The sequence below is a fragment of the Euprymna scolopes genome, chromosome 2, assembly GCF_053919585.1.
Source record: "Euprymna scolopes isolate OS-2025 chromosome 2, ASM5391958v1, whole genome shotgun sequence".
NCBI classification, from domain to species: Eukaryota; Metazoa; Mollusca; class Cephalopoda; order Sepiida; family Sepiolidae; genus Euprymna; species Euprymna scolopes.
The window spans coordinates 3,866,437-3,893,092 of NC_136483.1; the positions used below are offsets into that span (position 1 = coordinate 3,866,437).

Consider the following 26,656-nt stretch of genomic DNA (forward strand, 5'->3'; position numbering starts at 1 on the left):
ATTAAGGACTATCCACTTATTAAGTGTTTCCTTTTCAGATTAGATATGTTTTTAGTTCTTTTTTAAAGTGTTTTAACATGTTTGAGTAACTATTTGCTCATATATATCTATATATATATATATATATATATATATATATATATATATATATATATATATATGGTTGCTGTCTAAACATTAGCTGGCCTTACTTTAGTCTTGATCAGATATTTTCTATTTGGTGTCTAATCGCTGTACAGATGAAAAGACTTTATTTCAATTAAAATTTGCATCATCTCAGAAACGATCGTATACAGATTAGTTGTTTATGTTGAATTATTGAAGCCTAAGTAAATGAATTTTCCATAACTCATATCAACTCATAGTGAGAGAAAGAGTTAGCCACATACTGTTTCGCTGTATCACAACTCTGCAGTGTTGCTAAACCAGCATCCACCAATAGTTTATAATACGACTAGAGCTCTTAATGTAATTGATATTATTCTAATTCCTTTAAAAAACATTTTATTTACAAACTATTGTTTCTGCCTATTTTGTAATTATACACATTTATGATACATAAGACTGACTGACGACTAAGACTGTGACAACAGCATATTCTTTTCATAGTTTTAACTCTTGAGTATATATCCGTTCATATCTTATATGTTTTTATATAGACGGTTGATTAAGTGTGTCAAACTATGTCGGATATATACCCGAGAGTCAAAAGAATGAAAATAATATTCTGTTGTCACAGCCCTATTTATGAAATATAAAATTTATGAAATATAAAATTTTAGTACGTATAAAATTTATGATATCTAAAATTTATGATATCTTAAATTCATGATATCTTGAATTTATGATATACAAAATTTATGACATATAAAATTTATGACAAATTTATGACATAAAATTTATGATATATAAATTTATGACAAAATGTCATATAAAATTATGACATATAAAATCTATGATATATAAAATTTATGAAATATAAAATTTATAACATAGAATTTACGAAAGATTAGAAAAGGTTTCACTATATATTCAATGTGAATCAAACAAGTTTTGTCCAGTATTTATTTATATAAATATAATAATATATATTTAACTCTTGATATTTAATTATTTTTTTAATTTATAATTAATATTTAATTCTGAATATTTACTTATTTTTTTAATTAATAATTAATATTTAATTCTTGAAATGTAATTTTTTTTAATTATTGATTAATATTTAATTCTTGATATATTAACTATTTTTTTAAATTAATTATTAATATTTAATTCTTGATATTTAATTATTTTTTAATTAATAATTTATATTTAATTCTTGATATTTAATCATTTTTTAATTAATGATTAATATTTAATTCTTGATATTTATTTTTTAATTAATGATTAATATTTAATTCCTAATGTTTAATGATTTTTTAATTAATGATTAATATTTAATTCTTGATATTTAATTATTTTTTAATTAATAATTAATATTTAATTCTTGATATTTAATCACTTGGAGGGAGAAAAAAAAGATGAAAAAAAACGGAATATAAAATTAAATATGTTTACATAAAAATCTATTACTTTTTCAATTCTCAGGACAAAAATTATTATTTCACACCAAAAGTTTTAAAAAATTGTTGTAAATGTCTCGTCCCCATTCATAACTAATTTTGTTCTTGTTGATTCTCGAAAAAATGACTATTAAAATAAAACGAGTCTCTATTTTGTTTGAAACCATGCTGAAATAGAATATATCAGCCTGGCGAGTGTGTGTTGTGTGGTTTCAGATTTTTAGCAAGACACACACAATCACAGAAAGACAACGATAACACCGATAACATCAAACGGAAAAGTGACAGTGTTCTATGAGAAAGACATACAATGGGCAGATACATAAAAGACAAGGCCATTAAAGCAGACATTGTAATATGGAACAAGTCTGAAAGAACTGCACTCATTATCGATGTCACCGTCACAAATGACTATGGCTTTAATAGAGCTGAACGCGAAAAAAATAACAAAATATCAGGACCTAAAAAAGGATTTAAAAAAACATGGTCTCTAAAAGAAATCAATATTATACCGGTTGTGATAAAAGCAATTGGTCTAATGAAAAAAAAAATCTGAAGAAATATTTGGAATCAATCGCTGGAAGACCGAGCTGTAAGGAAATACGGATAGCAGCCATAAAGGAAACAGCGTTTATTCTTAAAAGAGCCCGCGGATAAAAATTAAAAAAATAATGAAGGCAAGTGTTAGCCCCACGACGGAGCCGTTTGATCTCTTAAAACTTACTGAAGTAAAAAAAAAAAACTCACTGAAGTAAAAAAAAAAAATTACTGAAGTAAGAAAAAAAAATCACTGAAGTAAAAAAAAAATTACTGAAGTAAAAAAAAAAAATACCACCTGAAGTAAAAAAAAAAAAATACCACCTGAAGTAAAAAAAAAAATACCACCTGAAGTAAAAAAAATACCACCTGAAGTAAAAAATACCACCTGAAGTAAAAAAATACCACCTGAAGTAAAAAAAAAAATACCACCTGAAGTGAAAAAAAAAAAAATACCACCTGAAGTAAAAAAAAAATACCACCTGAAGTAAAAAAAATTACTGAAGTAAAAAAAAAAACTCACTGAAGTAAAAAAAAATTACTGAAGTAAAAAAAAATTACTGAAGTAAAAAAAAATTACTGAAGTAAAAAAAATACCACCTGAAGTAAAAAAAATACCACCTGAAGTAAAAAAAAAAATTACTGAAGTAAAAAAAATACCACCTGAAGAAAAAAAAATACCACCTGAAGAAAAAAAAAAAAAAAATACCACCTGAAGTAAAATAAAAAATACCACCTAAAGTAAAAAGAAAAATACCACCTGAAGGAAAAAAAAATACCACCTGAAGTAACAAAAAAAATACCACCTGAAGTAACAAAAAAAATACCACCTGAAGTAAAAAAAAAATACCACCTGAAGTAAAAAAAAAAAAAAAAATCCCACCTGAAGTAAAAAAAATACAAAAAACTTACTGAAGTAAAAAAACAAAAAAAAAAAACAATGGTTCTTTATAGACAACACAAAACACAAGTTGAAAAGAAAAAAGTACAAAATTAATATTTTAGGTTTAAAGTATGACAGGACAGGTCCTGGATATGACCTTAAACTATATCCAGTGGTGAGGCCCCAGCTTGCGGCCTTTGGGGAATGTGGAGCCACCCTTTAATTACCATTGCTCCCAGGTCCACTCTGACCCGGAGTGGTAGTACTTGTTAGGGTCCCAACTATGGCTTAAATAGAAACAGACTTGAAAACAACAAATATATTCTATTAAAAATTTTTTTCAAAATCTTTGGATTCGGCATTAAATAACCCGGAAAGGGTTGATATGCCGTACAACAAAACCAACCAACCAACCAACCAACCAACCAACCAACGGATGGACATTCATGTGGTATACTAATTACGCATATGAGCTGTGAACTCGATGTGCTAGGTTCGATTTCCGTCATGATTACTCCATCATTTTCACTAAAGAAATGTATGACTACATTTATCCTACAATCATGGAATAAATAGTAGATCTTCAAACATTGGTTGTGCAATTCTTCTAAAAGTTTGGATATTATCGAAATGACATAAGTTTTTATATTCTTGAAATATTTCGGGCTGCTGTCATCATCTTCACAACAAATGAAACCTCTGGCGTAGCATGCTCTTGTTCCGTCAGCCATGACGGGGTAGAATTCGAAATTGTATTCTTAGTATTGCCCGCACTGAGGATTGAACCTTCAACCTTCAGAAGAATGTCACTTAGAATTGAATTTTATTATTTTATGCTACTAAATAAAGGCTTTTGTTCGAAATTCTCTGTCGATTCCCGAGTTCGACAGAAAGATTTCCGACAGAGGTTACATCAAATGAAACGTTGTGGAAATAACACTCAAGATGAAGGCAATAGTCTGAAGAACCAAAATAATATACCCAATCTAGGAACATGGCATCAGTCTTTCTCTGCTTATCCCTGCATTGTTTCTGCTCGTCTTGGATTTCTATTTGTCATTGGCATCAAGAAATACCAATTCCGGAGATTGTGCCATGCTTTCTTCACTTCAGACTCCCTGTGTAAGAACGCTTTGTTTCTTGAAAGAGAACCTTTGTGGAATAGATTATTGACCACACGTGTTACATATACTGTCTGCGAGCTGTATAGAGTTCAGTGTCTTGTTTAATTTAGGTTGCAGATCATATTAGTGTTAAGTACTACAATTCTCCTTCTCTATGTAGTACTCTATCTTATTGTAAATACAAATACCGTTTTCTAAACCATATCCGTGTCCAAGTTTTTCATAGTAACTCTTTCAAGCAATAACTTCGCGACGAGAAACTTGAATTCATAAAGGGGGAATAACTACTGAAATCTAAAAAGAAGGAAATTCCCACGACATTTGCATGGTTTCTTAATTCAGCGTGTTCCCTTTACTGCCAAACATTCGTTTTTCTCCCCAATTCATTCTCCTTAACGCAGCTAATTCATTCATAAACAAATTAATGAATTTATATTTTAAACCACGTGATCTTGATAAAATCGAAAAAAGTAAGAATAAAAGTAGTAAAAAGAAGTTCAGAGCTGGGAGCAGGAATATACAGGAATCCGCGTTCATTTCTTAGCAACATCAGATGTGCTTGCTAGTATATATATCTATAAAATAATGTGTGTGAGGACACTTCTCAACCTATATACTCAACGAATTTTGTGATCTACAAACTTCAAATTTGGTATATAGGGTATTCAGAGTTTTATCTGTTTGTCAACTATTTCACGGCTGAGCATGCACATGACAGTAACTCAGGTCTGACACCAACGCAGGCGAAATACAAGAAAACGCACACGGACAGAAAAGCAAACCTAAGAATCAAAGAAAGAAGTGGACTAAAAAAGACAACAGATGTAATGTTACAACGGAAGCAATCCAGACGACAGATGTTTCTGTAAACGAATGAAAAATCTGTGGAACATATCTACTGACTACCCAGCAACTGAACAAAGGATTGTAGACCAAGTCAGACAAAGAAATAAAACTGGGCAACCAAATCACCAAACTTAGAAAAAAAGTGAACTCCATAAATAGAATAAAATAGAACACAAATCTGCAGGAAAGGGAAAATCTGGCGCACAGGGAAAAATAAGGATCATGAAGAACTCAAAAAAATCAGCAAAAGGAAAACTGAGACGATATAAATATAAATCGAAACAAAAAGGACAAAACAGGAACTTTGAAAACAATGAAACGTGAACAGAGGAAATAAAAATGGAACAACCGAACCCAACAGAAACCAACCACTTCTGGAAGCAGATATGGAGACAGCCTCATGATCACAACAGAAACGCCAAATGGCTGAAGCACATGAAAAATGAACTTCAGGAAATTGAAGAAGAAAGAAAAATAGAAATTAATAAAGAAACACTCAAGACGATCCTAACGAAAATGGTAAATTGGAAAATACCATGCCACCATGCCACGATGGTATACATACATATTGGTTCAAAAGCCTCACGACACTGGTACAAAGTCTGAGAAGATGTATCTGCAAAACAGAAGTATAAGAATGGATGACCAAAGGAAGAAATACACCGATGCAAAAAGATGCTGAAAAGGGGATGATACCAAGCTATTACAGACCAATAACCTGCTTACTGGCCATACGGAAAATTTTTAACTGCACAACTGGGTGAGCATATCTACTCCTCCCTTAGCACCTGTGGACTACTGCATGAAGAACAAAAAAGGATGCCGGAAAGGAAAAAGCACACACGACCTGTTATACATAGACCAAAATATCTTGAAAGACCATAGCCCTAGCATGGATAATTGAATGACTAAAAATGCACAAAATATCCAACAAAATTATTTATATTATTAAGAAAGCAATCGAAACATGGAGATTGGAATTGACAGCTGGAGGACAACACCTGACTGAAATAAGAATACAGAGACGTATCTTCCAAGGAGAGTTGCTATCACCACTACTGTCTGTCATAGCCATGACCCCACTGAACTACGTACTCAGATACAATTTTACAGGGGTACAACAAAGAATAAACTATCTCATGTATATGGATGACCTGAAGCTGTTTGCAAAAAAAAAATTTTAAAAAAGGATCTAGAAAAGCTGATAAACACAACCAGAACATTGGAATGGAATTTGGGGCGGAAAAGTGTGCACGACTGGAGATGTTTTCATATAGAGATATCAGAGAGTATTGAAGTGCCCAATCCAGAGGAGATGAGGGCGCTTGGAGAAGATTACACTTACAAATATTTAAGTGTTCTGGAAGCAGACACCATCAAATCTAAAAAATGAAAGAGAAGATTGGAAAAGAGTACTTGAGAAGAGCAAGAAAACTCTTAGAAACAAAACTATACAGCAGAAATCTGATTAAAGGAATAAACACCTGGGCAGTATCGCTAATCAGGTATTCTGGACCATTCATAGGCTGGACCAAAGAGGAACTTAAACATCTTGATGAAAGGATGGGGAAATTAATGACGATGTATAATGTATTACACCCAAAAGATGATACCGACCGACTCTGTGTGAAAAGGAACGAAGAGGGAAGAAGACTAATATATGCAGAAGACTGTAGAAAACACACACACAAAAAAAAAAGGATTGGAAAAGTACATGAGCCAGAACACAGAAAGACTGATCACCGCAGCCAGAGACACTGATAGGAAGAACAATACAGGATATGAAGAAACCAAAAAAAAAAAAAAGACAAGAAAAGAAAAGTAGAAAGAGAAAGCATTGCATGGACGATTCATAAGAATGACAAAAGAAGAGAATCACATAAACACCTGCACGTGGCTAAGGAAAGGACACGTAAACAGAGAAACAGAATCTCTACTGATAGCTACATAAGACAACGCGATTAGAACGAATGATATAAAAGCTAAAATAGATAAAACACAGGAAAACGGTAAATGTAGACTTTGTGATAAAACGATAAACCATATAATAAGCGAATGCAGTAAATCAGCCCGAAAAAAGAAGACAAAGAGACACGACCGCATCGAGAAGGCAGTGCATTGGGAGTTACGCAGACAACTGCATCTTCAAAACGCAGACAAATGGTTACAACCCAAACTGAAGACTATACTGAAAAATGAACGCCATAAAATTCTTTGGGATATGGAGATACAAACAGATGAACCCATCCAAGCCAAAAAGCCAGACGTCATAATAATCAACAAGGAAAAATTAACCTGTTAAATTGTAGATTTTGCCATCCCAGCAGACCACAGAGTGAAGAGAAAAGAAAAACGAAACAAATATGCAGAACTTGTCAGAGAACTATGAGGGGTGTGCAATAAGTAATGCCCCTGACCCACTTCCCATAGCAGTAGAGCAACGAAAATTGGCACAGTTATTAGTCTTTCTCTACATAGGAATCACCCAGAGATATGCATTTCTTCCATCGTTTGATGCAGCTCTGGAGACCGTTTTTGTAGAACACTCCAGGTTGGTCCTCCAACCACGACGTGACTTCAGAAATCAAGGCTGCATCATCTTGGAAATGCTTTCCTTTCAAAAACAACTTCATGGCTGGGAAGAGGTGAAAGTCAGAGGGTGCAAGATCAGGAGAGTATGGAGGGTGGGGAAGGATTTCATAACCACATGCCCATGCTTCTGATCTGGCGACATGCGAGTTGTGGACAAGAGCGTTGTCCTGCAGGAAGAGGGTGCCTTTGCTAATCTTGCCCTGCCTCTTGATTTTGATAGCTTCCCTTAATTTCCTCAAAAGTGAAGCATAATAGGCTCCTGTAATTGTGGTACCCTTTACCAGGAAATCTGTCATCACTACTCCGTCCTGGTCCCAGAAGACTGTGAGCATGACCTTGCCAGCGGAGGGATGCACCCTTGCCTTCTTTGGAGGTGGAGAGTCCAAGTGCTTCCACTGCATTGATTGGGCTTTGATCTCTGGATCATAGTGATGGACTCAGGTTTTTTTGAAAAACTTTGACTTATCTTCTTGGCACATCTCCAAATTCATCCTCAAGCACTAAATGCATTCTCGCTTCTGGAATGGTGTGAGCAACCTGGGAATCCATATGGCAGACACCTTATGCATATGCAAATGGTCATGAATGATAGTTTCCACAGACCCTGTACTAATCTTGACATCTTGGGCTATTTGGCGAATAGTAATGTGCTGATCTTCCAAAATGGCAGCCTCAACTTGGCGGACAGATGCCTCATCAATGGCAGAAGGGGGGGGGGCGACCAGGACTGGGAGCTGTTTCCACAGACCATGTTTGAATTCACGATGCCAGCGTTTTACAAGGTCATATGATGGGGCATTATCACCATAAGTTTCTTTCATTTCATCAAAAGTCTCCTGTGGTGTGCGTTCTTTCAAATACAAAAACCGGATCACTGCTCGACATTCAACAGGCTCCATTTCACACCTGACTCAGTTCAAACACCTGTAAAACAGAAACCACAATTAGTTCAGAGCTGTAATTTGCCACATAACCCGTAGAGATATAAATCATTGCACATGCAAAATTTCAGCTAGATCAGACTACTGGAAGTGGGTCAGGGGCATTACTTATTGCACGCCTCGTAAAAGGAATATGGAACCTGAAGAAAATCAGCATAAAACCAATAATTGTAGGAGCATTAGGAACAGTTCCAAAGTACTTGGAAACAAGATTAGGAAAAATTGGAATCAAAGGGTAGACTCAGACTATGCGGTGAACAATAATGCTGAAAACAGCCGAAATCTTAAAGAAAATCCTCGAATGCAGAACTTTATCTTCAAGAATGACAATCGCCAATCAACATATAAAAAATGCAGGAGAAATAAAACAAAACTCGAATCAAGAAAACTGAGTCTACGAAGTTGTAGACTGACCACTCCCTCCCCTTCCCATCTCCCTCCCCCTCTCATCTCTCTCACCTTTCCATCTCCTTTACTTTCCTCCTGTCCATAATGATCTCCTCCCCTTCACCCTCCCAAAAATATCGAAGTCAAGGAGGATGGAAAGACCGAGGAGTGAAAGCACTTACCAGACTTCCACTGGATTAGTACGGAGTGGACTGGGATGTTGGGGGGGCTTAGTGCCACCCAAATTCCAGTGAAGACCAATGGTCGTTGTCAGCAAGAAATCAATGGCAAGCGACTGTTGCAATAACGCAAATTTATTTGCAAAGGTTATCAAAAGAGATGAGGATTACTGGAAATCTGGGGAGACATGTGTTCACCCAGATTCCAGGGAATACCACCGGTCTTTGTCAGTGAGCAATCTCTGATGATCTGTATGAGAACTCCTAGTGAGTACATGATAGTAATAATAATAATAATAAAAAGAAGAAATATTCGTCCAAACTCCTTCTTGCCAACTCCTTTCTCTCTCTCTCTCTCTCTCTCTCTCTCTCTCTCTCTGAACTGTTCAAAAATGAAGACTGCCCTGTGATTTCCCCTTCATTCTTTTTCACAGCAGTCACATTCTCCATATGCAAATCAATGCAAAATATGTATAAACCGTCTATAGATTAAAGTTTTTCTTTTCTATTTCCTTCCTTGATTCCGTCATCACAGTTTCGCCCCATCAAAACTGAAATAGGGAGACAATGATGACATTATTTCTGGCTTTATAATTCTCAGCAAATCATTATTTATGAAACAACATTCCAAAGGTAATGCTTCCAATTTTTTATTCCGACAGAATGGATCAGAAACGATTGCAAATTGCATTATGATGACTGAACTTATGCATTCATGAACTGAAAGTTTCATCTATCTGTTGCAGATATTGACTGTGTGAGATTCTAAGAAAGCACCTTTTTTATTATTATTTTACTTGGGAGTCATAACTTATCAAGATCCGAAGGCCACTCGAGGATAAGGGTTAATGAATGTAAGGTGATGGTGTAGTAATCGTTAATGGTATAAATTGGGTAGAATGTGATTATTTATGGGGATGTCTCAACAAGAACTTGTTTACAGGGTGGAACGATAAAATTGTCGCCCTAGAAAAGATGACATGATTCCATTTCCGTTTGATGAAAACCGGTTTTCTTTTTTGTTGCAGACCATCTACTAGTTGGTCAGTTGTGTACAAATCTCAAGACCTATAGGAGCCTTCTATCATGTCTGAAAGTGATACAATGTTCAACGAGCGAGATCAGAGATGCACCACTGTACAACTCATGCTCTTTACTGATCCAAGTTATGATAACAGAACCTTGCCAGCAACCTAAAAATGCATCGCTAAATTGCAACAAATAAGGGATGTGCCCAGGACAATGAAAACAAAGTTTTTGACCACAGTTATGGTTTTTGGTGTGTTTTCAAGTGAGGATCACATCATGCTACCTCACATCTTCAAAGTCGGCTTGAAAGTCAACACCAAAGTGTACCTGGATGTGCTGAAGTGTGTGGTGATCCCTAGTGCAATCAGGTGGCTGCTGGCAGACCCTGGGCGTCACAGCAGGACTCGACGCCGGCCCACAAGTCTAAAGAGACTCAGGCTTGGCTCCAGAAAGAGTGCTACGACTTTGAATCTTTCTCTCACTGCCCCACCTCCTCCCCCGACCTGTACCCGCTGGATTACTTTGTTTGGTTATACATTGAGAACATCACCAACATGACCTCCAACAACACCAAAGCAAACCTGATCGTCATCATCTGCCAAACTCCCATCGGCGCTTGTGGAAAAGGCATGCTCCCACTACCAGATCCATATCGAGGCGGTGATTGAGGCTGAAGGCGGCTACATTGAATAGCTGTCAGCTTTACTACATAATCAAGTTACCTGATTCGATTTTTTTCAATAAAAGTTTTAAAATAAAACTGTAGTCTTGTTTTCTTTAGGGCGACAACTTTATCTTTCCACCCTCTACATTGAATTGTAAGGCTACAATATTGTATTCAGTCGGGAAGCAGACCAGTGGAATAGTGTTCCACAGGCGAACAGTTCTAGGAAAGAAGCTTTGTTCATGGAATTTGCGTTTACATTTAAGCACAGTTAGAGAGTAGGGGGGGGGCGTATAGTGGTTGTAGCTAGTTATGGGCACATGCCTTTTAGATTTAACACGCATTTACTCAAATCACGCACACACGTACACGTTTAAATACTCACCAGTTACCTCCCCTTATCGTAATTCCCATTTGTCCAACAGGTGGCGTTCTCTACTACCGCTTCTCTCTCTCTCTCTCTCCCTCTCTCTCTCTCTCTCTCTCTCTCTCTTCCTATTCGAACCGTTTATGTGAGTGTCATGCTTTTTGCACACGCCTTGACAAGGCGACACCTCCGTTTTAAGATAAAACGGAGATACATTCTTTCACAAGGTAAGAAAAAATATACGTGTTTACCTTAATAAACTCTCAATAAACACACAATAAACTTTTAACGTATACTTTAATGAACTCTCGTGATCACACACAAACATCCATACACACGTATGCACAAAGATCATATACACGTAGTGAACACATTCAACCTCACGCATACATGTTCATACACACATGTATGTGTACACAAAACGCTCTCTTTACTATACTGTCCGAATTACAAACGACGACCTTCAACTTTTTAGTGTAGCAGCCGAAACTTGCTACAATCACAGATGAAAAGATTGAAAGGTCTCAATCAAACTCCAACCTTTGTCTCATCACCAAAATGCTGTGCTCCTTTGCCTGTTTTAAAAATATTTTAATGGAATATGCTCTAACAAACTGAAATAAATAAAATAATAAATACCTCTGAGGAACCTTAAAAGCAGCAAAATCCCACCCCTACACCCAAGAGATCCCTAGATGCCAGAAAGACTTCTACTCTAATAATTTCTTCCTATGAACTACTAGACTATGGAATCCCATCCTGGGTTCCTGCTTCTCTCATGCAGAAGTTCAAGTGTAATGTGAACAGACATCTCATTGCTCAACTTCCTACATAACATCCCTGTAAATTTGGTCGCCAATAGTATAATTATGTCCCAAGTGCAATATGCCTCATTTTACATGTCCTTCATTAACCTTGATACTAACCTTAACACGTCATTTATTAACCCTAACATTAAGCCTAACATGTCCTTCATTAACCCTAAAGTAATACTAACATGTTCTTAATTAACCCTAACATTAACCTTAACATGTTCTAAATTAACCCTAACACTAACCCTAGCATGTCCTTCATTAACCTAACCACTTACCCTAACATGTCCTTCATAATCCTAACACTACCATGTCCTTCATTAACCCTAACACTAGCCCTAAATTCGAAGCTATGAGTTTACATAACATTCATTTTCAATGGTCAAAAACAGATCAGAAAAAAACGGTTTAAAATTCAGATTGATGCTATAAAAAAAATCTTTTTTGTTTGTTTGTTTGTTTGTTCAGTCCTTATTTTGGTTTGTATTTCGATTTTATTTATTTATTTATTTATTTATTGTGGTAGTTTCTTGCTAGTGGAATGAGGTGTTCTGACTATCTCTCGGCCAATCCGGCGCTTATTCCTCTAATCAAGTTTTGTTAAATGAGCTCTTTCAGGTACTTTCTTACTGGTCTTTCCATTGACCACAAATGATCTCTACAAAGTTTTTTTGGATATTTCAACGGTAGTCATTCCTTTACCAAGCATTGAAGTTATTTGAAGTCGGTCAGAATCGGTTAAACCTTGCTTTTTCCTCATTTTGTCACTCGTGCTTAATCAAGTTGGACGGTTAAAATCACCACTTTTTGAAACTATTCCATAAACAAGACTATCCAGCAAGAAAATCCTCGGTATTTCAGCAAGATAATGCACCTGCGCACAAGTCCCGTTACACACAGAGCAGTTAAGGAATCATGGTTTCACAGAAGGCAGATTGATGCTTTGGCCTCATAGCAGCCCCGACTTAAACCCAATCGAAAATCATTAAGCAGAGAATTTATGCTGATGGGACACAATTTTGGATGCTCTCTGGAATGTACTAGTGGAGGCCTGTAGATCAATTAAGCCGTGTGAAATCCAAAAACTTACTTCTGCCATCGACAAGTGTCTTCATAAAATCCTTAAAAATGGAGGAGGCTATGTTGACTCGTAAGATGAAGTGAATAAAATTGCAACTTTTTTTTTTTACATGAAGGTCACCACTTATCAAGGCACAGAAGCCACTCGGGGATAAGGGTTATTTTGTGAACAGTAATCAATGGGATAGTGTTGCAGTATTCATTAGTATTGGAGATTTGATAAAGTGTCATTACTTAAGGGGGGGGGCGGTTCATGAGGAATTTGCTTATGTTGGACTTGAAGACATCCATGTTGAAGTCAGGAGGGAAACAGGCAAGCGGTAGAGAGTTCCACAAGCTTTGTTCATGGAATCTACATTTTGATTTAGGCGCAGATAAAGAGTGGGGAAAATTTTTGACAGTGGTTTCAGCTAGACGGATGTTTATCGTGAAAGATTGGCAAGGGGGCCCAGAGATTGGAGCTCAGACGAGCACCTGCCATGGAAATAACGATAAAACAAGGATAGGCTTGCAACGTCTCTTCTATGGGAAAAGGGCATCCCCCACTAAACCACAAAGTCTATTTTGTACTCTGTCAAGACAGGATAGGCTGTTTTTAGCAGCTCCTGCCCAGATATGGCACTGTGGCAGCAGTATTCCATCCTTGGACGTACTTGGCTTTTATATAGAGAATTGCATCAGAAGTGAAATATCTTCTGGAGTGGTAAAAGGATCCGACCATTTTTCCAGCGACCTTGGCAACAGACTTGATGTACATGTTCCATTTCAGATCAGGAGTAAAGGTCAAGGCCAGAAGCTTGTCAAAACATGGGGCCTCCCCTAGACGAGAGCCATCCATTTCAATTGATGCCAGATGGGAATCAGAGCGTTGATGATGTAAGGATAGGAGTTTGGTTTTAGATGCATTAAAGGTAACCAGCCACGTCTTTCCCCACTGTACCACGCGCTCGAGATCAGAGGAGAGAGAATCAGAGAGAACTTTGTCATTTGCAGCCTTTGATGTGTTGCCGTAGATGGTCGTGTCATCAGCATAGATGTCAACGAATGATTTAAGTATGTGATTGTAATTGTATGTGTCAAGAGCAATTGCCCTAGAAAGGAAGCCTTTGTCGAGAGATTCGCTAATCCTATGAGAGTTAACCGTTAGCACATCTGCTGTAGATCTTGCAGAACGGAAACCATATTGCATGTCACTAAGAAGGTTATTTCTGCTGAGGTGGTTGACTACTTCTCTATTTAATATGGATTCAGCAACTTACACATGACACACAGGAGACTTATTGGTCAGTATTGAGAGGGAGATTACTTATCACCTGAGTTCTTAAAAACTGTTTTCTTTATTTTAATGTGTAGTTTACTTTGTGTTTTATTCATTTTGATCCTGTTTGTTAAATAAAAACATTTGAAACAACAAAATAATCAATTTTGATTCTGTTTGGTAAATAAAAACATTTGAAACAACAAAATAATCAATTTTGATTCTGTTTGATAAATAAAAACATTTGAAACAACAAAATAATCAATTTTTTACTTTTTGCATAATCTAATCGGACACTTAATATTGTACAAAAATATTATTGTATAAAAAAGTAAGTTTAATAAAAAATTTAGGGTATAATGCATAAATACATGATAGTCTGTGTGAAAATAATGCTTTGATAAGAAAAGTTTCAAGATTCAATATTTGTTTGATGAGTCATGAAAAAAGTTCAGTGTTGCATAATCAAGCCGAACACACTGTATACTATTATCTCTCACGCTCTGAAAATTCTATTATTAATAGCAGTTTGGGAAGCAGGCAGCAGGAAGGGAATTCCAAAGTCTAGCTGTTCTAGGGAAGAGGCTATTTGAGTAGAAAACTTTTCCAGTTTGTTGGCTTTCATGGCCCTTGTGAGCTGCGACGTTGTTTGACTGGAAATAATTATATCATTTCTCACACTCGGAAAATTATATAAATTAAATACCCGAAACAGTGTTTCATGGTAAACAACTGATGATCCCTTTAAAAACATTGATATTGTTGTTTGTTCATGTAACTGAAACTATTCAGTGATATGGGAGATTAATTGACTTAATGACAAAATAATGTTCCAACGCAGGACATTTTTTTTTTTAGTTTTAAATGTTTTAATAAACTTCCAAGATTAGATATCGTATAGTCATTAATTAATTAAAATATTATCATTATAGTAATTAATTAATTAAAATATTATTATTTAAAATATTTTTACTTTTTGATCCCCCCAACAAAATGAGGATGGGCCTGTAAATTCACCCTTGTCCATTCGTCCGTCCGCACTTTTCTCAATAACTATGCCTTGGAATTTTTTAAAAATCTGCACAAACATTAAACATGATATGAGTAAAAAAAAAAGTAACAGAACGGATTTTCCAGGAAAACTTCGATTGGCACCATAAGGATGCCTTTCGGGTTAAAATGGATAAAATTGACACTTTTGTGTTTTTCAAAAAAAATTGATGCTTTGGATTTTTATAAAACTTTCTGAAAAGTTGCAACTAATTGATTTTCTTTGTTTATATTTCGTGATAACTCTTGGGTGTATCCCAGGGGCTCTTTTAGGGCTAATAAAAACACTCCATTTTGGGGACTATTTTACCATATTTGTCCAAAATTTTCTGTGTGTCTATTTAGCAGTTTTGCATGAACTCAAATTTACATATGTTAAGGCCTTGGGAACTTTTAGGGCTAAATAGGGGGGGGGGGAAGTAAATGATGGACTTAGTCATTTCTTTTTTGGCATGGTGCAGAACTCAAATTTATGTTAAGGCCTACAACTGTATCGTTTGTTCATTTTCACCACGATTTGACGTCCCCTAGGAACTTTTGTGACTAAATGGGGGGGGGGAATGCTGAACGTAGTCATTTTTTTATGCCTCGTTCACTGTGCACTCACGGGGGACTATGCATGCTTCACTTGTTAAAAATTAAAATAAAGCCATAATATTTATTAACGACGTTACAGAAGACTAGGTATGACACTAATTTTCGACACCCATAACAAAAATACAAGCAAAAGTTAGTGAAACGAAATTAATTCATTATAATTTTTAGTCTATATTGAAAAAAGAACCGTCGGGTTTAAATCGCATACAAACAATATTTATTTTACACTCCATAAAACCGACAAAATTTGATTTGAACCTCGGGAAATGACAAAACCTTTAAAAATGACAAAAATTTACAATGGCGGAAAATTTTTCAAAAAGAGTTAAATGAAACATTAAAAATATAGGGGGAAAAAAGTCAGTAGAAATGTACATTATATCTTGGTAAATTTTGGTTCAATCATTAGTCAAGTGAAATATAACAGTAAAAGTCTTAGCTTTAGCTTGAAAATATATTAAAGATTAAATCTTTTTAATGGACATAGAACAAGAAAATAAGGGCTGCAACAAAGAAAGGATATGAAATTTTGGTATCCGAATGGACTGATAATCCTTGAATAGAATGGGGTTTAACATCATCCCATTCTATCCAAGGATTACCACTATAGTCGGATACCATAATTTCATATCCTTTCTTTGGTTCAACCTTTATTTTCTATATTATCTGTGTCCATTAAAACAATTTAATCTTTAATATATTTTCTATGTATTGCTGAATAGCAAAATTATTTCAGACTTGATTTAATATTTTGCTAATGGCTTTCCCTGTGAGGAGATGAGCCTGCATTGAAAATCCATGAATTAAGAAAATTAATTTGAACTGTATTCTTCGTTCAAATAATAACTTTTTCTTTTGAAAAATTATTATTTTTCTGAATGAAATTTAAATATAAAAAAACTATAAATTTTAATTTGCTCTATCTGGTATATTGATCTATTCCCTTTTTAGCTGGGATTGTCTTAAAAAATATTACCTCGCAAAAACAGTTTGTAAAACTTGATGCCACAGTATTCAATAATTTGTGATCTTATTCACCTCAGTATTCTGAGATTATATATATATATACTAGCAAAAGTACTCGTCGTTGACTGGGTTCAAAAACAGCCTACAGAAAATGGACTCTGATTTATGAAAGTATGATAGGTTATGAAAAGGAAGGGTTGTAAAGAGATAGCTTCGAATTTGGAGGTATCAAAACCAAAGCAAAATATGATGAAAGTAAAAATAAAATAGATAACCCCCATAATTTATTATACCATACCTGTTCACACTGAAACACTTATCACAATATTCGAGTTTGTATTACTGTACACACAGATTCGAAAAAGTTGTCACAAAACAAATATATAACAAATAAATCTTATCAAAGGCAAGATAAGTTATTTTTCTACCAAACTGGATACATTTTTTGTGTTTTTATTCAATGTAACATGTTTATTCAGCTCGAAAAATATGCAGTGTTTACCGATGTATTGGAAAATTCAAAATGGCGCCCAACACTCTCTTTAACATGGCAAGTTTGGGAAAAGGTGTTATAAATAATAAACTAGACAAAATACTATTTAAAAAACACCGAATATGTCAACTTATGTCACGGTTATATATATTGAGCGAATTTCTAACAGTATTTTGTCTAGTTTATTGTTTATAACATCTTTTCCTGAACTTACCGTGTTAAAGAGAGACTCGGGCGCCATTTTGAATTTTCCAATACATCGGTAAACACTGTATGCTTTTCGAGCTGAATAAACATGTTACATTGAATAAAAACATGAAAAATATATCCAGTTAGGTAGAAAAGTAACTTATCTTGCCTTTGATAACATTTATTTGTTATATATTTGTTTTTGGACAACTTTTTCGAATCTATCTGTACAGTAATACAAACCCCAATATTCTGTGGATCAATATTAAAAAACCTTGTTAAACTTTGTGACATATTTCCATTCATTGGAGGTCATGCGCGAACGAACACCCCATGATTTTATTATATCATATTTCTTCAAACTGAAACATAATTATCAAAGTATACTTACGCAGATAGATATGAAAATCTTTATTAAAGTTTGTGCCTATTTCCATTCTATGGAGGCCAGGCGCGAACGCAGACCCCACAATTTTATTATACCATCCCTATTTAAGTTAAAACATACTTATCAAAGTATTATTATGTACATCTATATCAAAAATATTTGTAAACGTTTTTTTTTTTTAATTTTTATTTCCATACTTTGTGGACCAGGCGCGAACGCAGACCCCAGAATTGTAATGAATCATCATAATGCCAGATCAAACATACCCATTCCTGTGTCTCGATACATCTTCTATTATTATATGTGATCAGTTTTCTATAATAGTCAACCATATAGGAGCCTATTCGTGACCAGGTATTTATTTGCTCCCCCACTGAGCAAATTAGATACAAGGCCGCTTTTTAATGTGAGGAGTGAAGGGGAAATGGGGACCAACTCCTCGGGGAGTAGGGAAGCTGGATAGTGACAATTAGTATAAAAGGTTTCCCCTACATTGACCAAGGTCTTATATGTGGGGTCGTCCCCACATATGGTCTTTGCTTGCAGTATCTGCCGGAACAGATACTACACTTTGATCTTGGCCCGAAGGTCGCCTATTCGTGACCAGACACACACACAATGTTCAACTTTATATATATATATATATATATATATATATATATATATATATATATATAGAATCTTCATCCATACATGGATAGTCGACGGGCTAGTTTCCGTCTCGGTTCTAGGTACTTGTCAGTCTAGAAGCACTGAACAGTGTTATACAGCGAAACAGCTTTCCATACGTGACCACATATGTTCCCCCCATATATATATATATATATGTAAAATATTTATATATATATATATCACTGTTTACTATTATATATATATATATATATATATATATATATATATATATATATATATATATATATATATATATAATATAAAGCTGAATGTGTGTGTGTGTGTGTGTGTGTGTCTGGTCACGAATAGGCTCCTATATGGTTGACTATTTAAAAAAACTGATTACATATAATGATAGGAGATGTATCGAGACACAGGAATGGGTATGTTTGATCTGGCAGAACGGTGGTTCATTAAAATTGTGGGGTCTGCGTTCGCGCCTGGTCCACAAAGTATGAAAATAAAAAATTAAAAAAAAAAAACGTTTACAAGTGTTTTTGATATAGATGTACATAATAATACTTTGATAAGTATGTTTTAACTTAAATAGGGATGGTATAATGAAATTATTGGGTCTGCGTTCGCGCCTGGCCTCCATAGAATGGAAATAGGCACAAACTTTAATAAAGACTTTTCATATCTATCTGCGTAAGTATACTTTAATAATTATGTTTCAGTTTGAAGAAATATGGTATAATAAAATTATGGGGTGTTCGTTTGCGCCTAACTTCCATGTCACAAAGTTTAACAAGGTTTTTTAATATAGATCCACAGAATATTGTGATAAGTGTTTCAGTGTGAACAGGTATGGTATAATAAATTATGGAGTTTATCTATTTTATTTTTACTTTCATCATATTTTGCTTTGGTTTTGATACCTCCAAATTCGAAGCTATCTCTTTACAACCCTTCCTTTTCATAACCTATCATACTTTCATAAATCAGAGTCCATTTTCTGTAGGCTGTTTTTGAATCCAGTCAACGGCGGGTACTTCTGCTAGTATATATATATATATATATATATATATATATATATATATATATATATATTGTGTACAGAAAGTTGTTAGTTGAGACAGATCATTGGTACCGTCGGTTTCAAGCCCGATAATAAGGCCCGTTTAAGGTATCCTTATCAAGCTCTCTTCAGCCAATATTCGTCTCTAAGAGAAGAGAGCTTGATAAGGATACCTTAAACGGGCCTTATTATCGGGCTTGAAACCGACGGCACCAATGATCTGTCTCAACTAACAACCTTCTGTACACAAAATATAAATACGCTCTTACAATTTGGATTTTCCTTTTAATTGAGTACTCTGCTGGAATTCTTTTTCCAAAAAAAAACTAATATATATATATATATATATATATATATATATATATATATATATATATATATATATATATATATATATATATCCGATTTTCGGTACTTCTACACTTTATCGCCGAAACTGGAGACGCTATTTTATTTCACGCACTTGTCATTAAAATGCAAGGGAGAAATCAGTATTTTAAACTATGGCCGAAGTTAGAAATAAATAACAAAAAAATTAAACTTGAAACACTTCCGGAAAGAACTATGAAAAAAAGTAAATAAATAAAGTGGAAGAGAAGATATATCCATAATTGTTTAATTGGAAATGTTTCGATTTAATGAAAACGGTAAAGTTTTTCATGAAACATTTTTATTAAAAACAGAAAATGAAATGACACATTCATAATTATTTAAACTGGGCGAGCGCCATTTGGAAAATAAAACATTTATTGTATAAGAATTTATCAAAATATAATTGTAAAAACATTTATTGAAAAGTTTACGTAAGAAAATATAATTTTAATAAAACAATTGGTACTTATTTTTATGCAAGAAATGTTTTAGTTTTCAAATGGCGCCCCCCCCCCAGTTTAAATAATTATATGAATATGTCATTTCATTTTCTGTTTTTAATAAAAATGTTTCATGAAAAACTTTACCGTTTTCATTAAATCGAAACATTTCCAATTAAACAATTATGGATATATCTTCTCTTCCACTTTATTTATTTACTTTTTTTCATAGTTCTTTCCGGAAGTGTTTCTAGTTTAATTTTTTTTTTGGTTATTTATTTCTAACTTCGGCCACAGTTTAAAATACTGATTTTCCCTTGCATTTTAACGGCAGGTGCGTGAAATAAAATAGCGTTTCTAGTTTCGGCATAAAGTGTAGAAGTACTCGATTTTCTAATCTACTATTTACAATTATTGATTGTTATGAAAATTGTCAAATTCGAAAAGATGCGCTTGAAAAAGTTATATCGGCCGAAAAAAAAAAGCTGAAGAAGTTACATCGGCCGAAACGTTGTGAGAATAAGTCTTGATATGAAAAGTATCATCCACCTAGTTCAAATTATCGTCATCTCATAAGTTTTGAAACAAAGAAAAACTATTTTTACTTACCTGTCGAGATGGAAAGCCTTTTGTTCCGATGTTGTTGTTTTTATGTGATGGAGATTTTCTTTTTTGTTTTATTGTTTCTTTTTATTTAATTAAAAAATCAAAAACAAAACAAAAATAACGGCCTCTTCGGAGTCAACACGTTAAAAAGTTGATAAAAATAGCAATTTCATGTGCGATGATAACAGTCCATGGCTTTAATGGATAGAAAAAAGATCGAATTTCTTCTCGGTGTTATGATTTTTCTTTCGCGTGTCGATCCGTTCACATGGAATTCTTGATGATGCAAATCAAAACCCGGAGGCGGGGGGCGCCATGCGTGTGCAAAAATAACACCTACCTGTCCAATCAGAAATCAGACAAACGAGTTGGTTTTCGGATAATAAAAACTACACTTCCTAAAAATTACGTAAAATAAAATAATCGCGTAAACGAAAAATCAGAGCTGCTCCTGCTTTTTATTTTTATTTTTTTAGTTTTTCTGTATGATGATACCTTTTTTTGTGTATAATTCGGCCGCCTTCTCTCTCTCTCTCTCTCTCTCTCTCTCTCTCTCTCTCTTTCTTTCTCTTTTTCTATTTTGCCCTCTGTCTCTCTTTTTCTCTCTCCCTCTCTCAGTCAGTTGCTTATCTTACCACACTGAAGGGACAAGGGTTGTGATACAGCGAAACAGCCTACGAAAGACTGAATATATATATATATATATATATATATATATATATATATATATATATATATATATATATATATGCAAAATCTTTCCGCCCTCTAAAAATCCTTTAAAATTACCACTCAGTTAGGTTTTCGAGGGCGCTGCTGCTGAAAACGAAAATAATGTTTAAAAGTTCGGCAAACGAGTAGTTTCCAAGATACGAAGAAATGTTAATTTTAAAAAAGTGGAGGATCTCTTTTCTATAATAATTTAACGAAAAATGAGCACCCACTTTATGGACACCTTTTGTGGGGTGTGGTGGGGGGGTTCAACGTACAGTAAACACAATTTAACGTAAAATGAGCACCTACCTTTTTCTTGGGGGGGGGCTTTTTTCTGATAGTACTTTTCACCTTCAAAATGCAGTGAGGGGTTCACTTTTCTATATTAATTAAACGTAGAATGAACACCTTTTTCTTTTTTTTTTTTTTTTACTTGGGGGGTGGGTTCGTCAACATAAAATGGATAATTATGGCCTGGTAGACCAACACAAAATATACCTTAAAAAACTTGTTTTCTGCAGATTTTCAGGTGTGCTGAAAGCGAATATCGCATTTAAATTTTCCGCAAATAAGTAGTTTTCCAGCAATGTATTTTTTATATTATAAGTGGTGACCATTGTTGTACACGCAAATGCGCTCATATTTTTGCCACGTGCGCGGCAAAAATATGCGACGAAAAAAGTGTCGCTCTAAAGAAAATAAGACTACAGCTTTATTTTTAAACTTTTATGGAAAAAATTAATTCGGGTAACTTGATTATGTAGTAGAGCTGACATCTATTCAATGTAGCCGCCTTCAGCCTCAATCACTGCTTGATACGAATCTAGAACTGGAAGCATGCCTTTTCCACAAGCACCTGCAGGAGCTCAACAAATACTCGGCAGATGGCGGTGACCAGGCTAGCTTTGATGTTGTGAAAGATTATGTTGGTGACGTTCTCAATGTAGGATCAAACGAAGTAGTCACGCGGGTTCACGTCAAGGGAGAAGCGGAGCTAATAAGAGAAAGGTACAAAGCTGTAGCACTCCTTCTGAAGCCAAGCCTGTGTATCTTTGGACTTGTGCACCAGCAGTGACTCTTGCTGCCGCATCCGGGGTCTCCTAGCAGCCACCTGATTACATAAGGGGATCACCACAGTTTTCAACACATCCAGGTACACTTTGGTGTTGACTTTCAAGCCGACTTCGAAGATGTGAGGTGGCAAGATGTGGCCCTCACTTGAAACCACACCAAAGACCATAACTGTGGCTGGAAACTTTGTTTTCATCACCCTGAGCACGTCCCTATTATCCGTGGCAATCCAACGATGCATAACTTGGATCAGTAGAGAGCATGAGTCGTACAGTGGCACATCTCCGATCTCGCTCGTTGAACATTGTGCCACTCTCAGATATGATAGAAGGCTCCTATCGCTCTTGAAATTTGTACACAACTGGCCAAGTAGTAGATGGTATGCAAAAAAAAAGAAAAAAAGAAAACCGGTTTTCATCAAACGGAAATGGAATCATGTCATCTTTTCTAGGGTGACAATTTTATCGTTCCACCCTGTATTCCTTAGAGTTTCAAAAATTAAGCTTTTTTTTTCATCAGAGGAAAATAACTATCAAAATAAAAATATGCAATTGCTATAGATTTGCTAGTTGGCATAAAAATTGAAAACTTTGAAAATTGTAATGTTAAAAAACTGCCGAAACATGTGTAAGAGAAAATCGAAAGTGAAAGGATCACAATAGAATAAAATGTTCAATGGGAATCTGATATATAAAAGGCTATATGTCTGTCTGTCTGTCTCCATAGTTTTAAACTCGATCTTCTCTGAAAGTAAAAGTCGCAGAGCGGTGCTGGATAGCCTTAAATGATTGGATTTTTTTATGGACCGTTCTCTTATGGGTCTTTAGCCGGTTAAAATAGTTTTTAAGGTTAAAATAGTTTTTAAGGGGTCAAAATGGGTCAAAATTGAAAAAATCGTTATTCATTTTGAACATTCATCTTAGTTTATTTTGAAGTTTTTATTTTTAACAGTTCATATGCACGTCATGTTGATATTGGTAACGTCACCATTTTTTTTTTTTTTTTTTTTTACAGTGATCACCACTTATCAAGGCCCGGAAGCCACTCAGGGATAAGGGTTATTGCAAGTATATTACGTTAGTGTGGAGATTTGATGAAGTGTTTACTTAAGGGGGCGGATCATTAGGAATTTGTTTACGTTGGACTTGAGACATCCAAGTTGTAGTCCGGTGGGAAGTAGGCAGACGGAACAGAGTTCCACAGGCGTGCAGTTTTAAAAAAGAAGCTTTGTTCATGGAATCCACGTTTTGATTTAGGTACAGATAAAGAAATATTTTGCTTTAGGCACAGTGAATGTTTCGGTTTCGATTCTAGCTAATGACATCCAAATACGTTTTACTTTTGAAATCACGTCTCTATAATAATATAAATCACGTCTCTATAATAATATAAATCACGTCTCTATATTAATATAAATCACGTCTTTATAATAATATAAATCAGGTCTGTATAATAATATAAATGAAATCTAGGCAAATTAAGATATCATATTTACGCACTAGGTGTGTCAGAAATTTCGTGAAAATAGTGAATAATTCCACCCCATCTTTCCAAGCTTATAACTCCTCGAAAAATGTAATTCAAGCCCTAATTTTTTTTCAATTAAAGGAGCAAGGACCAAGGTTTCATGAAAATAAAGAAAAGAAAAAATAAATAACGTGGTTTAAAAAAAAAAAGGTTTTAAACTTCAAACTTTACAGGTAAAATTCTAAAAAACACTAGGTTTTTTTGTTTTAAATTTTAATATATTATTTATTGACCTTTTCTCTTCAATTTGTGAATAAATTAATTGTTTACTTTTCGGTGAGTAAATTAATTATTTACTTTTTAATAGACATTTGAAAATGGGGGGGGGGCGTGAATTTAAAAAAAAACGTTTGTCTAAAATATTATATTCGGTTTATTGGAAAGAACATAAAATTACACATTGACCCTGAAAATATCGTAAAAATAGAATCAAAAGAAAAATTTTGATAGATTTTTAAAGTTTAATAATTGAAAAATATTGAGTTGGGAAAATTCATTAGTTTAAAAAAAAAAATTATATTACTTTTAAAACAACTTTAATAGTTTATTTTGGAAGTATAATCCATAAAGAAAATAAACAACCCACTTTTAACAGAGAAATTACGAGATTTTTATATTTTATTCGCAGTTTCGTGTTAGGGGTGTCAAAACTTCCTACAAAAATTCTGATACACCTATTTAAGCACTAGTGGTAAATATCATGTTTAAAAAAATCCGTAATATTGATGTGAATATATCCAGGTCAGTTTAAAATTCCTTAGGTTGTCAAGCCACATTTTTTAGTCATGGCAGTCTCTTCAGTAGAGACAGATAGTTTCAACATTTCATAGTTAATTAGAAGAACGATTTATGGATTATACTTCCAAAACGTAATAGATGCACTGAGACTAAAGCTGCTTTCAGGTCTGCCAGCAACCACTGTAAAAGAGTCATAAAAAATGCTAGAGAGCTATATGCCCAGTCTGTTAAATCCAAGGTAGCTGATCAGCGGCTTGGTTCCCACCAGTTTTGGCAAATAACAAATAGGATCCTGAACAGAAGTGTGCGTTCTATCCCAACCATTATCAATGGACCAGAGGTTATCTCGTCAGCGTCAGACAAGGCCAAACTATTTGCAAAGAACTTTGCAGCTAATTATACCCTATGCGACGAAGGCCATCAACTCCCTATATTTCCTCCTATAACACAGAACAAGCTAGGTAACATACAAATATCCGTGCATGAGGTCGCCAAGCTAATAAAAAACCTAGATTCCAGTAAAGCAACTGGCCCTGATGGCATCCCAATTATAGTGTTAAAAAAGCTTCAACCAGAACTTGCTCCCATACTTACGAAACTATTTAAGCGTTGCCTTAAGGAGAAGTGCTTTCCGACCCCCTGGAAGACCTCATCAGTTTGCCCTGTATTTAAGAATTCAGGTGATAAGTCATCTCCCTCTCAGTATAGACCAATAAGTCTTCTCTGTGTTATGAGTAAGTTGCTGGAATCAATATTAAATAGAGAAATAGTCAACCACCTCAGCAGGAATAACCTTCTTAGTGACACACAATATGGTTTCCGCTCTGCAAGATCTACCGCAGATGTGCTAACGGTTATATCCCACAGGATTAGTGAATCTCTTGACAAAGGTTTCCTTTCTAGGGCAATTGCTCTTGACATATCAAAGGCCTTTGACAAAGTATGGCATAAGGGTCTACTTCACAAGATTTCCAGCTACGGTATAACTGGAAATGTTTTCTCAATCATTAAATCATTTCTCTCCGATAGGCTCATAAGAGTAGTGGTAGATGGGCAAAAATCGGAGGCCTGCAATATAAATGCTGGAGTCCCTCAGGGGTCAATACTGGGCCCAACTCTCTTCCTGATCTACATCAATGACCTCCCTAAACACATACTTAAATCATTCGTTGACATCTATGCTGATGGCACGACCATCTACGGCAACACATCAAAGGCTGTAAATGACGAAGTTCTCTTGGATTCTCTCTCCTCTGATCTCGAGCGCGTGGTTCAGTGGGGGAAGACGTGGCTAGTTACCTTTAATGCATCCAAAACCAAACTCCTATCCTTACATCATCAACGCTCTGATCCCCAGCTGGCATCAATTGTGATGGATGGCTCTCGTCTGGGTGAGGCCCCGTGTTTTGACAAGCTTCTGGGTTTGACCTTTACTCCTGATCTGAAATGGAACACGTACATCAAGTCTGTTGCCAAGGTCGCTGGAAAGATGGTGGGATCCTTCTACCGCTCCAGAAGATATCTCACTACTGATGCAATTCTCTATCTATATAA

General features: G+C 34.9%; 1 protein-coding gene across 1 annotated transcript in view; it reads right to left on the minus strand.

The window, feature by feature from the left end:
• The window catches only part of LOC145288265 (CD109 antigen-like), a 345,184-nt gene extending 323,699 nt beyond the window's left edge, over nt 1-21,485 (minus strand). Inside the window, exon 1 of the mRNA XM_080136304.1 lies at nt 21,056-21,485. The gene's annotated coding sequence lies outside the window, so the exon portion shown is untranslated. The remainder of the gene's footprint in view (nt 1-21,055) is intronic.
• Between the last annotated feature and the right edge of the window lie 5,171 nt (nt 21,486-26,656).